The sequence below is a fragment of the Physcomitrium patens genome, chromosome 16 (genome assembly GCF_059467195.1).
Source record: "Physcomitrium patens ecotype Gransden chromosome 16, ASM5946719v1, whole genome shotgun sequence".
Lineage (NCBI taxonomy): Eukaryota > Viridiplantae > Streptophyta > Bryopsida > Funariales > Funariaceae > Physcomitrium > Physcomitrium patens.
Window position 1 is genome coordinate 7,817,852 of NC_143425.1, and position 15,523 is coordinate 7,833,374.

Consider the following 15,523-nt stretch of genomic DNA (forward strand, 5'->3'; position numbering starts at 1 on the left):
ATCACAAAGTAGGACAAAATGGGCCAAAACAAAACTTAATAGAACTAAATAAAATAGGACTCGAAAGACCAAAATTGTGCAAATGGAAATAAAGCAAAACAAAATTGAATAGAAAGATGCAAAACCAAACTTTACTAAGAAAGAAGGTCTAAAGCCATGCTTGATTAGATGTCTTAAAAGGCCCTAACAAGTCCTATTTATACTTTATTCTACTACCTTAGAATTTTTAGAATGTTCTTCGATGATGGACCCTACTTAGATAACTGCCTTAAACTCCTTTTAGAAGATTCTATGGTAGGATCTACCTACATAACTACCTTAAGATTTTTTTCTAAAAGGTTCTATGGTTGATCCTACTTAAATAATGGGCCTAAACTCATTTTAAAATGTTCCTCAATGGTTTCTAGTTGGTCCACTAACCTAACCTCAATTCTAAAAACTTCCATAATTTCTAAAATATGATTCCAATTATCTATTACTATATGTCAATAATACATATATCTTACCTATACCCTGTTATAGTTAATCACCCTCTAGTAATGCAAAACGTCATTCTTTTGTTCTCAATGGTATCTCCAAATTGACTCTTGGCAATGGGTGAGATTTTGGAGAAGTTTCCACATTGCATCGTGGATGGCATAACCTTTCTAAAGAATTTTGTATTGAAGTTATGGACGACCATTGCTATGGCAAATGTAGTGATGCTTCAAAATGTTGTCCACTTGATATTCTTATTAGTCATCAACTACAATTGGTGGTGGTTGATATCAATCAGGAAAGCACTTTGGCTTAGTATGAAATTCCTTCAGCTATAAAATATGGGAGATTGGATGGATCTAAATATGTAGCAAAAGCTCAAGGTAATATGCGATATCAAAAATCACTACAAAAATGTGAAAAGGTCCAAGCCATCAAGGTCTTAGTTTATGGATTTAGATTAATATAGCAAAAAGAAAGTTGCCATTGAAGAGTAATACATGATCATCCTCCCAAAAGGTCTTGTGTTATTAGTGGTTATGCGCATACTACTTTTGTTGATTCTATGCAATAAGGAAGCAATGTCGTGCCTTTTATAAGGTCATTATAAGTCATTGTATAAACTTCTTTGTTGTCGGATAGTTGGTGTTAATGGGACAATAGAGAGTTGTTGGCATAATCGAATGTTAATCGATGTTAAGAAAAAATGGTGAATGACCAATACTTACTTGAATATTATCATTATAAGCAAACTCCAAGGACGTCAAGTATTCATACTAATCATTATGATAAACTACCACAAATACCCATAACATATCTTTCAAGGTCCAATTTGCATGCTCTATTTGTCCATCTCTTTAAGAATAGAAGGACATAGGCATGGCAAGTCGTATGCCCAGTAGCTTGAACAAGGCTTACCAAAAGCTTTCCATGAAGAGTGGATTTTGATATGAAACAATGACATGAGGTAATCCATGGTGATAAAAGATAGTATTGAAGAAGATCCATGCAAGTGCTAGGGCATTAATATTTGAACATACTATAGCCAAGTAAAGTTACTTTGAGAGTTAATCTATGAAGATGGCAATTGAGGTGTAATTATGAGGCATCTACAACAAACATGTAATGAGATCCATAGTCACTTACTCCTAATGTGCTATAAGTAGTGAAATTGGATGCAATAATCTAAGAGACACTGCATTACATGCTTTATTATGTTGATATGACTTGCAAGAGTGCACAAAAGCTCAAACTTCATAATCCAAACTTGTCCAAAATCATGTCCTTGAGATCCATTCTAGAATCTTTTTTAATCTTAGATGTCCAAATATTAGGATATCATATTCTTCTTAAAGTATGTATATCTGGAATATAGTATAGTTAGGTACATAAATTTGCTTCTTGAAATAAAGCAAGCCATTATTAAGACTAAAATCTTGATATTGTGTATTGTCTACCTTCAATTAATTGTTAACCATCTTAAAATAAGCATCTCAATGAGTAGCTTCCTTCTATTCTATTTCTTTGATTAAGTTTGAAATGATACTACTAATAGTAATGACTTTTGTCTTATTTTCCAATTTAGCTTTTAAATCTAGTTTCTGTAATAAGCTATTTGGCATAATATATTATTGTCCTTCCTTGTACTCAAGTTGGATATAAAAAAGCTACAATTATTCTTTTTATGAATGATGCCATGATTTCATACTTTTCAAATGTGAATCATGTAACAAGGATCGATAGTCAATCTGAACAACTACTAGCTTCTCCAACAGATAATATTGCCACATCTTTGTAGTGTGTACGATTATTATTTGTTCTCGATTACATGTAGAATAATCATGCTTTTTCGTTCTGAGCTTGCTTGATTTATATGCCACATATTAAAGGCTCCTATCAAAGTCTTATTGAATGATCCTTCCAATAGCAAAGTCAGAAGCATCAATGCCAAGTATACAAGGAAGGTTGTCATTATACAATTGCAATATTGAAGCAATAATGAGTGCATCCTTCAACCTATCAAAGGCACTTTGCTACTCTAGTCTCCATTCAAATGGAGCACCCTTTTCCAATAGGTTTGTCAATTAGGTAGCAATGTGTACAAATTGCTAAACAAAATGGCAATAATATCTAATAAGGCATAAAAATGAACAGACTTCAAAAGCATCCTTGAGAGTTGGTCAATCTTCCATTGCTTTTACCTTATCCTATTTTAAGCGCATGCCTTTGAAGAACATCACATGTCCCAAAAAAGTGACTTTTAACTTCCAAATTTATATTTTGATTGCTTGCAATATAAACAACTATAGTGCAATCAATGGAATACTTTTCATAGATGTTGCTCATGTTCTTTAGAGATTTTATTATATATGAGAATATTATTAATGAAGACAACTACATACATGTCTAAAAGGTCTCAAAACAATATATGTTTATGTGACTCATGAAAGACGCTGGAGCATTGGTGAGGCCAAAAGATAAAACAAGCCATTTGAAATGTCTATAATGCGTACAAAATGCCATCTTTTCAATATCCTCTCTTGCAATAGGTATCTGCTAATATCCACTCTAAAGATCTAATTTACTAAAGATGGTCACATCTCAAAGTTGATCAACAAGATCATCCATGCATGGAAATAGATATGTATTTTTAACAGTGTGCTAATTAAGGCCTTGATAGTTGATGCAAAGCCAAAGTCCTCCATCTCTCTTGAATGCAAAGAATATAAGTACTTCCTATGGTTATGTGCTTTTTTGAATGAGGCCCTTCTCCAAAAGTTTGTCCAATATTTTTTTGCAAATCTTCAAGTTCATTTGGTACTAGGCAATAAATTGACTAACTTTCTAGTTTGGCTCTATACAATAGTTCTATTTGAAAGAGAGCACATTGATCAGGAGGCATGCTATTAGATAGGTCTATTGAGAAGATATTTAGATATTCTTGTATGAGTTGTTCTATCCATTCTACTCCTTTGGTTGTCTTTTTTACCATTGATGCAAGATTTGAAACCACCATATACATCAATTGCCTATATTGTATTTGCTTCTTCATAAAGGTCATTCTTACAAATAAGTCTTTCATTGCAGATTGTTTTCTTCTTCACTTGATACATATGTACAAAAAGTCACTTTGTATCTACTATCTTTGAAGGAGATTGTCTTTAGTACCTAATCATTTTATTTATTTTCTATCTCAAGCTATGGCATATCAAAGATAATATCATATCTTAGCTTTGTTACATTGAACCTTTTTCTTAGGACGTAAGTGTTAGTCAATTTCAAGATTTTTTCTTCACATGTCTCACTTAATATGTTCTCTTGAACATCTGTAAGGTATATACTTATTTTCTTAATTACCTTAGTTTTAATCCCAAGTTGGTCAGTAATTTCAATCAAGATGTAATTTTTTGTAGAGTGACAATCCACGAGCATTCAAAATGGCTATCCTCTTAGTAGTCTTGTTAGATGCTTTAGTCAACTTTTTTTATAGTTGTCTAAGGCCATACCATTTTTTTTGAGAGATAATAGCTATCCCTAATATTAGCCCTCGATGCCTTTATTGGAGAGCCTTATTTTCCTATTCTATTTCATTATCGACTTGATGAGTCTTAACATTGTGAAACTACCTTGTTTTATTGGTCCTTAAATTTTGATGTTTTCAACAACCTCCAATCTCATGGCCTAGTTCTCAATAATAGAAACATAATCCCTTTTGTACCAATATTTGTCGTCTTTGTAGTATCAATGATCCTTGTAAGACATTAATCTCTATTGGTGTTAGTTGTTGTGCCATAGTATTAGATAGCAATAAGGCACTTCATACTACAGGTCATGCTTTATGATTTCTGAAATCTATAACATTGATCCTTTTTGCAATCCTAATTGTCTCTTCAAATGTTTGTAGATCTTTTAATTCCATCTTTCACTAGATCTCAAGTTTCAAACATTTTAGGAATTAATCCATCACCTCTGCCTCAAAAATGTTGTCAATTTAGAGATATATAAACTTGAATTGGAAGATATAATCTTACACCAATTTATATTATGTAAGATTTGCCAACTGATTGCATGATATTTTTTTTACATTGATGGGCCAAAATTGATTCCTAAACTTAGTTTCAAACTCCTTTGAATCACAAAATCTACCTTGAGCTCAGTAGCTTTGAATTTGATGTTGCCACCAAATGGTTGCCACATCTCTCAAATAATTGGCTGTATATATAATTCCATCATCTAGTTTGAGGTCAATTATTATGGTCATATTGGATATTATATTGAAGCTACTACAAGTTATTTTTAAAAAATCAAACAAAAGATGAGAAGGCATTATAATTGTAGAGTCTAGCAAGAAAATTACAACATCGAAGATATGATGCAGCAATCCTAGATGGGAGCTAAAATATAGCAAAGAACAATCTAATATTTGCTTTGATACCAAATAAAACAAGACCATTCTAGCTTGAGTGCCTAAGTCTCTTCTAATCCATAGCAACATAAAACTTCATCACAAAATAGGACAAAATAGACCAAAACAAAATAGAACTGAACAGAAAGATATAAAACCAAACTTTACTAAGAGAAAAGGTCCAAAGCCTTATTTCATAAAATGTTCCAAAAGACCTTAGCTAGTCCTATTTATACTTTGTTATACAACCTTGGACTTTCTAGAATGTTCTTAGATGATGGATCCCATTTAAATAACCATTCTAAGCCTTTTTTAGAAGGTTCTATGATAGATCTATCTAGATAATCGCCGTAAGCTCTTTCAAGAATGTTTCATGGTGGTTCCTACTTGGTCCACTAACTTAGCCTCAATTCTAAAAACTTCCATAACTTCTCAAATATGGTTCCAACTATCTATCCCTATATGTCAATAATACATATATCTTATCTATATCCTATTATAGAAGTTATAGATGTCCATTGCAACAATGAAGGTAGTGATGCTCCAAAATAATATACACTTCATACTCTTGTTGGTTATCAATTACAACTAGTAGTAGTGGCAATAGTTGGTGTCAATTAGAAAAGCACCTTGGCTCAGTATGAAATTCCTTGAATTACAAAATATGGAAGATTGGATAGATCCAAATATGTGGCAAAAGCTCAAGGCAATATGCAACATCAAAAATTATTATAAAAATGCAAAAAGGTCTAAGCCACCAAGGTACCAACTTACATATTTAGGTTGATTTAGCAAGTAGAAAGTTAGTATTAGAGAGTAATACTTGGTCACCCTCCTAGATCCTCTTATGTTATTGATGGTTAATTGCATATTATTTTTGTCAATTTTATACAATAAGAAGGCGGTGTTGTATCTTTTATAAGACTATTATAAGCTGTTGTATAAATTCCTTCATTATCAAATTATTGGTATTAATGGAACAATAGAAAGTTGTTGGTATTAATAGAATAATAGAAAGTTTCTGATATAATCAAATATAGATCAATGTTAAAGAAGAATGGTGAATGATTGATATTTGCTTAAATACTATCATTGTAAGCAAATTCCAAGGGTAAAAAATATTCATCCTAGTTATTATAATAAACTTCTACAAATTTTTCTAGCATATCCTCTAAGATCTGATTTGTATACTCTGTTTGTCCATCTATTTGAAGATTAAAGACCATAGATATAGCAAGTTGTGTACCTAATAGCTTGAACAAAGTTTGCTAAAAACTTCCTATGAAGCATGGATCCCAATCTAAAATCATGGCACGAGGTAATCCATAGTAATGAAAGATAGTTTCAAAGAAGATCCATGCAAATATCAAGGCATCAATATCAAAGAGCATTATAGCCAAGTAAAGTTGTTTTGAGAGCCAGTTCACAAAAATAACAATTATAGTGTAATTTTAAGGCATCTGTGGCAAATGTATAATAAAATCCATAGTCACCTGCTTCCAACATGTTGTAGATAGTAAAATTATCTACAATAATCCAAAAGATGTTGTATTGTGAGCTTTGCTACATTGGCATGACTCGTACAAGCACACAAAAGCTTAAACATTATAATCCAAATATATCCAAAACTATATCCTTGAGATTTGTTTTAGAGTCTTTTCACTTTTTAGATATTCAAATATTCAAATATTATACCTCTCTTAAAATATGTGAGTCCAAAGTATAGCATTGTCAAATTCATAAATCCACTTCTTGAAATAGAGCAAGCTATTACTAAGACAATAATCTTGATATTGCACATTGTCCATTTTTGATTGATTAGTAATCATCTTAAAATAAGCATCTTGATATGTAGCTTATATCTATTTCACTGTTTTGGTTAGATTTGAAATGACACTATTAATGATAATGACTTCTATCTTGTCCTCTAATTTGAGCTAAAAGTATGGTTTACATAATAAGATATCTAGCACAATGAGTTATAGCTCTTACTTGCATTCAAGTTGAATGTCAAAGACTTGGAATTATTCTTCCTAACAATGATGTTATAATTTCTTATTTTTTAGATAAAAATCATATAGTATGGACCAATAGTCAATTCAAACACTCATTCGCTTCTCCAATAAATAGTGTTATCATATCTTATGGTATATATAATTATTAATTAGTCTTGATCACATACAAAGTAATTATATTTTGTCTTTCTGAGCTTATGTGGTTTATATGCCATAGGTTGAAAGCTCCTACCAAAGTCTTGTTGAAAGACCATACTAATACCAAAATTAGAAGCATCAATGTCAAGTATATGTGAAAGGTTGCAATCATACAATTACAATATTGGAGCAGTAATGAATATCTCTTTCAACTTATTAAAGGCCTTTTTTTGCTCCAATTTTTATTCAAATGAGATACCCTTTTCAAATAGGCTTCTTAGTGAAGCAAAAATGTATGTAAATTATTGAACAAAATAATGATAATATCCAGTAAGGCCTAAGAATGAACAAACTTTAGAAGCATTTTAGAGGTTGGCCAATCCTCCATGGCTTTTACCTTATCTTGTTCCATGTGCACGGCTTCAAATGACTTGACATGCCTCAAAAAGGTGACCACCAACTCCCAAAGTTCATACTTTGATTACTTGCAATAGAAGCAACTATCTTGTAATTGATGCATTACTTCTTGTAGATATTGTTCATCCTCTTTAGGGGTTTTATTATACACTAAGATATCATCAATAAAGACAATTGTCAAGGACATAAATCTTGAAGAAAAAAATCCTCAATACATTCTTATGTCAATGAAAAGAACTAAAAAATTACTCAAAGATAATATAATATTGAATTAGAATAGCTATTGCCAAAAATAAGAAGACTAAAAAGTCTTGAAAAAAGATTAAGAATTAGAAAGGCATTGATTAGAGTGAAGAAGGCTTCACTCTTACCTCTTTATATATTTTTAATTAGGAACTATGTGGCAATGTCTTATAGGACCTCTAAAATGAGTTGACTTTGTAAGACACATATCTTGATTTGTAACGCAAGTTTTCTACATGTACGCCACATAGTTAGCTTGTTTTGCAAGCTATCAATATAAGGTTAACTTTTTGACTAATTTTTTAATCTACCTATCAAATACAAATATATATAAAGTCAAAGCAACATTTATGAAGCTTCTTTAAAAGGTATTATCAAATTAATCTACTTTTATTTACTATTACCTACTTCTCCTTAATCATATAGGTAATCATTAGAATACATATGTATATTTGTGACAATAATTACACACTTGTCCAAAAGGTCTTGAAACAATTTGTTTATGTAATCCATGAAGGATGCTGAAACATTGGTGAAGCCAAAAGGTAAAACAAACCATTCAAAATATCCATAAGATATACAAAATGCTACATCTTCTTTTATAATAGGTGGCTATAAATAGAAAGTTTAAAGTCCAATTTACTAAAGATAGTTGTTTCTCAAATTTGAACAAAAGAATCATCCACGCGTAGAAATAAATATGTATTTTTAACACTTTACTTATTGAGGCCTTCATAATTGATGCAAAGTCAAAGTCCACCATTCTTCTTGGGTATAAAAAGTGCAAATACTTTCCATGGTGATATGCTTTCTTGAATGAGGTCTTTTTCTAAGAGTTTATCTAATATTTTTCATAGCTCTTTAAGTTCATTTGATATTAGGTAATAAATTGGCCAACTTGTAAGTTTTATCTCAAGCAATAGTTTTATTTAAAAAGGGGCACCTTGATCAGATAGCATGCCACCAGATAAGTTCGTTGGAAAGACATCCCAATATTCACGTATGACTTGCTTTACTTATTGTACTCATTTGATTGTCTTTTCTATCATTGAGACAAGATTTAAAACCACTATATATATCAATTGCTTATATTGTATTTTTTTCTTCTCAAAGGTCATTCCTATAAGTAAGCCTTTAGTTGCAAAAAAAAATTCTACCTCACTTGATACAAAGGTAGAAAGAGTCATCTTGCATCCACCATCCTTGAAAGAAATTATCTTTGTTAGCTAATTAACTTGCTTATTTTTTTTTATCTCTAGCAATGGTATACTAAGGATAATATCATATCTAAGCTTATTTTACTTTAAACTTCTATCTTAAGTCATAAGTCTCACTCAATCTCAAGGTTTGTTTTTCACATGTCTCATTCAATACATTTTTTTGGTCATGTGCTAGGTATATACTCTCTCTATTGATTACCTTGGTTTTAATTCCAAGTCGATTAGCAATCCCAATTGAGATGTAATTTTTTATAGACTTGTAATTCATAAGCACTTGACATGACTATCCTCTTAGTTGACTTATTAGATACATCAATTAATCTTCTTGATAGATATTTGAGGTCATGTCATTTATCTTGGAAACACAATAGCTATTTGTAGTACTAGTTTTTGGTGCCTTTATTAAGAAGCCTTGTTTTCCTTCTCCATTTTGTATCAAGGACAAGAACTCGATGAAAAAATAATTCAGACAAGTGAGCCTTCACTCAAAGAGAGGTAACAAAATATATATAAACAAGGATATATATTGAAAGAGAAATTGGAATGGCTATTGCCAAAAGACAAGAAAACTAGAGACTCTTGAAACTAGACTAGAAGCAAGAAAAGACTTGACAAGAATGAAGAAGCCTTCACTCTTGTCTCTATATATACTATCTAACTAGGGGCTACATGGCGACGTTCTATAGGACCTCCAATATGTGTTGACTTTGTAGGACACATGCCTTGACTTACAAGGCAAGTTTTTCTACGTGTGGGCCACATAATTAGCTTGATCTTCAAGCTAACAACATGTGTGGCACATGGCCAACTTGTTGACGACGTTTCTAATCCAAAAAGTCAATTAAAGATACCTATGAAGTCAAAGCAACATCTATGAAGCTTCTAGGAAGCTTCCATATTAAATACTATAGAATTAACTTACTTTTACCTACTTTTATTTACTTCTATCTAATTGTATATATAATTACTAGCTTACATGATTATGTCCGTGACATTACCCCCCTTTCTAGGGACAAGTTCCACGAGGAGTGGTCATCATATGTTGAGAAAATCTATGATGCGACGAATTGTATTCGCCCCATACTCTGATCTTTGTTCTCTTTGAAGATGATTGATAGGGCCTCTCAACCATCGGTAGTGTCCCATACTCGGGCGGGAAGACCACCTAGTTATTTGATCATTGTTGAGGACTTCATAACTTCCTTTGAATAGAATATTTGGAACACCATCAGGAGTTGTTCCTACCTCTAACACAATCACCAAACATTGGGAGTCCCTTTCCAAATCGTGATACCGAACACATTGTATCTCGCCATCTATTTGAGGAAGAACATGTCGTTCTTGAAGATCTTCATCTCGATTGCATCGTCTTGAAGGTTGTGACAATCATAATGTCTTGTCCGGTAGGTCAGCAAATGAAGGCTCTTGAGTCGAATCCGCTGGTTCTTGGTTCTCCATCTCCTGAGCGTCACTACTACAAAGAAGCTACGCACAAGAATTGAAAGTAGAATGTTATCTTGCCTAGATGTTGTTTCTTTTATAAAAAAGGTTTTTATCTTGATTTTGATGGATGTCGTCGATGAAAAGCCTCCACCGCCTTTGCTGCATTTACAAGATTCTTTATTGGCTTCCATGTGCGTTCACTAATACCATATCCGCGCTAATGGACAAGATATTCTAATTTATTTCGACGCCGCCTTGAATCTAAGACTTCTTCTACTTCAAACTCTTCATTATTGTCTACTTCTACAGGAGGAGGTAGAGCTTGTCATCTTCTTGGTATGTCCATTGTCTTGTATGGTTCAAGAAGAGACACGAGGAATACTCGATGGATTTTCATTGACTCCGGTAGATATAAACGATATGCAACTGGATTGATTTGTGCAGAAATAGAAAATGGTCCCAGCCTTTGATAGTCCAACTTGTCACAAGGACGAGTGGTCTTGATATTTTGACGAAGTAGCCATACCTTATCACCCAAGATGCATGATGGTTGTTCTTTTTGATAGACATCCGCATTGACCTTTTGTTGTTCTTGAGCCTCTTTTAACTGCGCCTTCATCGTTGCATGTAGCTCTGATAAATGAATTGCCAAATCTTTTGCAGTACGATTATCAACTTTTGAAAAGTCAAAAGTTTCAAGTGGTGGATGATAACCATAATTAGCAAAGAAAGGTGTTTGTTTTGTAGAAGAATGTATCGTGTTATTGTAAGCAAACTCTGCCAATGGCAAAAGAGTTGTCCAATCATCTTGTTAGTAATTAATGGTACATCTTAAATATTGCTCCAAAACTTGATTAACACGCTCCGTTTGTCCATCAGTTTGAGGATGGAATGCCGAAGATAGTTTTATATCCACTTTAAGAATCTTGAAAAGAGTCTGCCAAAAACTTGATACAAATTGAGTTCCCCTATTTGATATAATATCCTTGGGTAATCTATGATAGCAATAGATATTGTCAAGAAAGAGCTTAGCTATTTCTTCACATGTGATAGATTTTGTACATGGTACAAAATGTGCCATCTTGGTAAAACGATCTACTATCACGAATATAGAGTCATAAGAACCTGAGTTTGGAAGATCCGTGATGAAGTCCATAGAAACAGAAGACCATGGTTGTTCTGGAATGGGTAATGGCTAAAGAAGTCCAAAAGGTCGATGACGAGGAGTTTTCGATCTTGAGCAAACATCACATGATTGTACAAAATCTTTAACTGCCTTCCACATTTGAGGCCACCAAAAATCTCTAGATATCAGCTCCAAAGTCTTATTATATCCAAAATGTCATGTTGCTAGGAAGTCGTGACGAGCTGTTAGGGACATAGTCCTTAGAACCTTCTAGAGACAAGCTTCTAGAACCTTCTAGAAGCAAGTCTCTGAAATCTTCTCGAAGCTTCTTAGTTGGTAGAAGATGTTAGGGACATAGTCCTTAGAACCTTCTAGAAGCAAGTCTCTGGAACCTTCTAGAAGCTTCTTAGTTGGTAGAAGTGGCTTGAGAAGCTTCCTAAATAGGAGTATATATTGGGATCGAGGCTGAAGAGTTCTTTAGTCTCGACAACACATCTCTTGGAGCTCTAACTCACCTCTCTGGTGTTGTTCTTGTATTCATCTGATTAATCTAGTTCTTGCCAGTTCTTCTTGAACTTCTTAGTAAATATCAAGTCTGTATTCTGTGTCCGTGACAATTTGTCGAGACTTCACTCACCTCAGATATCAGAGCTAGTTTCTTCTTTGTTAGAGTGTAGATTACCCCTCTACTTGGAAGTGTACTAGCACTTTAGAGGTTGTGGATTACCCTCCTTTAAACTGATACTTCTTTTATTACAATATTGGAGTCTTATTCTTCTTGGAGAGAGTGGATTACCCCTTTTCTTGAAGCTCTTAAGGCATTTTAGAAGTTGCGGAGTACCCTCCTCTAAACCAATATTGTCTTCTTGTAGAGTCATTTCTGTCCTTCTCTTAGAATGGTCGAGGGCCAAGACATTAGTATGACGAAAAGTTCAGAGTCCAAGTTAGATGCTATCATGAATGCCCTCGCTACGTTATCGCAAAGAACTGCAGAGATTGAAGGAGTCGTGGCAAGGCTTCATAATGATGGAGCATCTAGGATGGCAAAATCTAGGTTGCACCAGCCTCAAACTTCTACACTTGGAGAAGCAACTTTGCCTCAGGTTCGACAAGCACCGTTGGTTCTACAACATAAGGAACTCCGAGTTAGCTTTCAGGACAAGTTTGATGGTACACGTTCCAAGTTTCGAGGATTCGTCAACCAAATCAGCTTGATAACAGTTTTACAGCCCGAATGCTATCCAACGGAGGAGTCACATGTTGGGCTTGTTGGAACCTTACTTACATGACAAGCTCTATCATGGTTTGCTCCTTTATTTGAGAAACGATTGTCCATACTAAACAACTTTGAAACCTTTTTGGAGGCATTTGCGAAAGCATTTGGTGAACACGAAAAGGTTCGTTGGGCTACAACAAAGATCCGGTCACTACGACAAGGGATGCGTTCTACATCAGTCTATGCATCGGACTTCAGGCAATTAGCATGCGACATCAATTGGGACAAAGAAGCGTTGATGAGTCAATTCTATTGAGGTTTAAGGGATGATGTGAAGGATTTGCTGTTAACTCTTTCTGATCCGCAAATGCTCAACGAAGCTATTAGCCAAGCTGTGAAGTGCGATAACTGCCTATTCCAACGTCGCCAAGACCAACATTCAAGACAACATACGGTTTGCCACACCCCAACTATGTCGGCAAGCAGCGTGAATTCACATTCAGAGGTAGAAGACATACAAATTGATGCAATATGTGTCAAATCTCTTACTCTAGAAGAAAAATAGCGGCGTATGGAGGAAGGTCTATGCTTGTATTGCGGTGAAGAAGGCCACAAAGTTGGAAACTACGCCAAGAAGCAAAATCGACGTATTATCAAGACTAGGGGTGCGTTTATTCAGGAAAAACGAGGATGTCCAGCCATAATAAGAACCGTGCGACTGGACAGTGAAATATCGCAACAACAACCAGGTTCCTTTCTTTCCGCTCAACTTGCCCTTTGTTTTACAATCCCTTTGCTTATTGGTCCTCAGAAACTGAGAACCTTAGCATTATTAGATTCAGGAGCATCTGCTTGTTTTTTAGACGAAGAATTTGCAAAGCGTCATAAGATCCCTTTAGTACAAAAATCCAAACCTATTCACGTTGAGGTCATAGATGGACGACCTTTATTGTCTGGTAGTGTCACCCATGAATCAGAACCTATAGAAGTGACGTTTAAGGACCATAGTAGTCATATTATTTTCAATATTATTAGAACCCCATCAAATCCTATTATTCTTGGTCTTTCCTGGTTGAAAAAGTATAACCCATCCATAGATTGGAAGTTGCGAAAGATGACCTTTCCCACAAAACCACCCAAGAGCAAGCCTAGTAGAAAACCCCGAATAGAGAAATCCTTATTTATTGGAGCAAGAACATTTATAAGATTGTCCAAGGGAGGCACACCGTTTGTCATTTATGCGGCTCCAACTACCGGGGAGAAGATCTTGACAGCAAGTATACCGAAGCAATATAAAGATTTTAAAGACATGTTTCAAAGAAAAATGCCGACATGCTATCGGAATACAGACCATATGATTGCGCCATAGACTTACAGGAAGGAGCACAACTACCTTTTGGCCCAATCTACAATCTATCGCAGATGGAGTTGGCGGAGTTGGCGGAGTTGCGGAAGTACATTGACGAGAATCTAGCCAAGAACTTCATCCGTCATTCAAAATCGTCAGTTGGAGCACCCATCTTATTTGTGAAGAAGAAAGATGGCTCGTTGCAGATGTGCATGGACTATTGAGGCCTCAACAAGGTAACAAAGAAGAATCGTTACCCGTTACCCTTGATTTCTGGTCTCTTAGAACAACTTGGACGTGCAAGGATCTTTACAAAAATTGATCTAAGGGGAGCTTACAACCTCGTATGAATCAAGGAAGGAGATGAGTGGAAGACAGCGTTCCGTACAAGGTATGGCCATTTTGAATATAATGTCATGCCCTTTGGTCTTATCAATGCTCCAGCGGTCTTTCAACATATGATGAATGACATTTTCTGAGAGTACCTTGACGATTTTGTTGTCATCTATTTGGATGATATTTTGATATTCTCCAAAAATGAGGAAGTGCATGAAAAATACGTTCGTTTAGTATTGGAGAAACTACGCGAGCGAGGACTATATGCCAAGTTGGAGAAGTGTTTATTTCACCAAATAGAGATGGAGTTTCTAGGGTTCATTGCGACTACGGAAGGCTTGAAGATGGACCCCAAGAAAGTAGAAGCAATCGTGTCCTGGGAGGTTCCGAAGACGGTTAGAGATGTACAATGCTTTCTTGATTTTGCCAACTTCTATCGAATCTTTATCAAGAATTACTCTCAAGTTGCTGCTCCTCTCACTCGGTTGACATGCAAGGATAAGCTAGAATGGGGACCTCTAGCAGAGAAGGCGTTTCAAAACCTGAAGTCCGCATTTACTACGGCTCCAATCTTGATACATTCAGGCTTTACAAAGGCCTTCTATTTAGAAACTGATACTTCGGATTATGCTTTGGGAGCTATACTTTCACAAATGGGAGAAGATAAGAGGCTCCATCCGGTTGCATTCTATTCTCAAAAGTTCTCTGCTGTTGAAATCAATTATGAGATCCACGATAAGGAACTTCTTGCTATAGTCGATTCTTTCCAAGAATGGCGTCACTTTCTTAAAGGAGCTGCACATCCAGTAACCGTATACACAGATCACAAGAATTTGGAGTATTTCATATCGGCTCTAGTTCTAAATCGACGTCAAGCTCGATGGAGTATGTTGCTATCTAGGTTCAATTTTATTATCACTTATCGACTTGAAAAGCAGCAAGGACTATCTGATGCCTTATTGAGGAGATCGTATCTTGTACCAAAGGCTGGAGAAGCAGCGTTTGATCAACAATGTACGATATTGTTGAAGCTAGAGCAATTTCAGCTTTGCGCTACTATTATGCCAATTGATGCTGACTTCCTGAATCAGGTACGTGCCGTAACCATTGAAGATTCAGTAGCCATTGATATTAAGCAG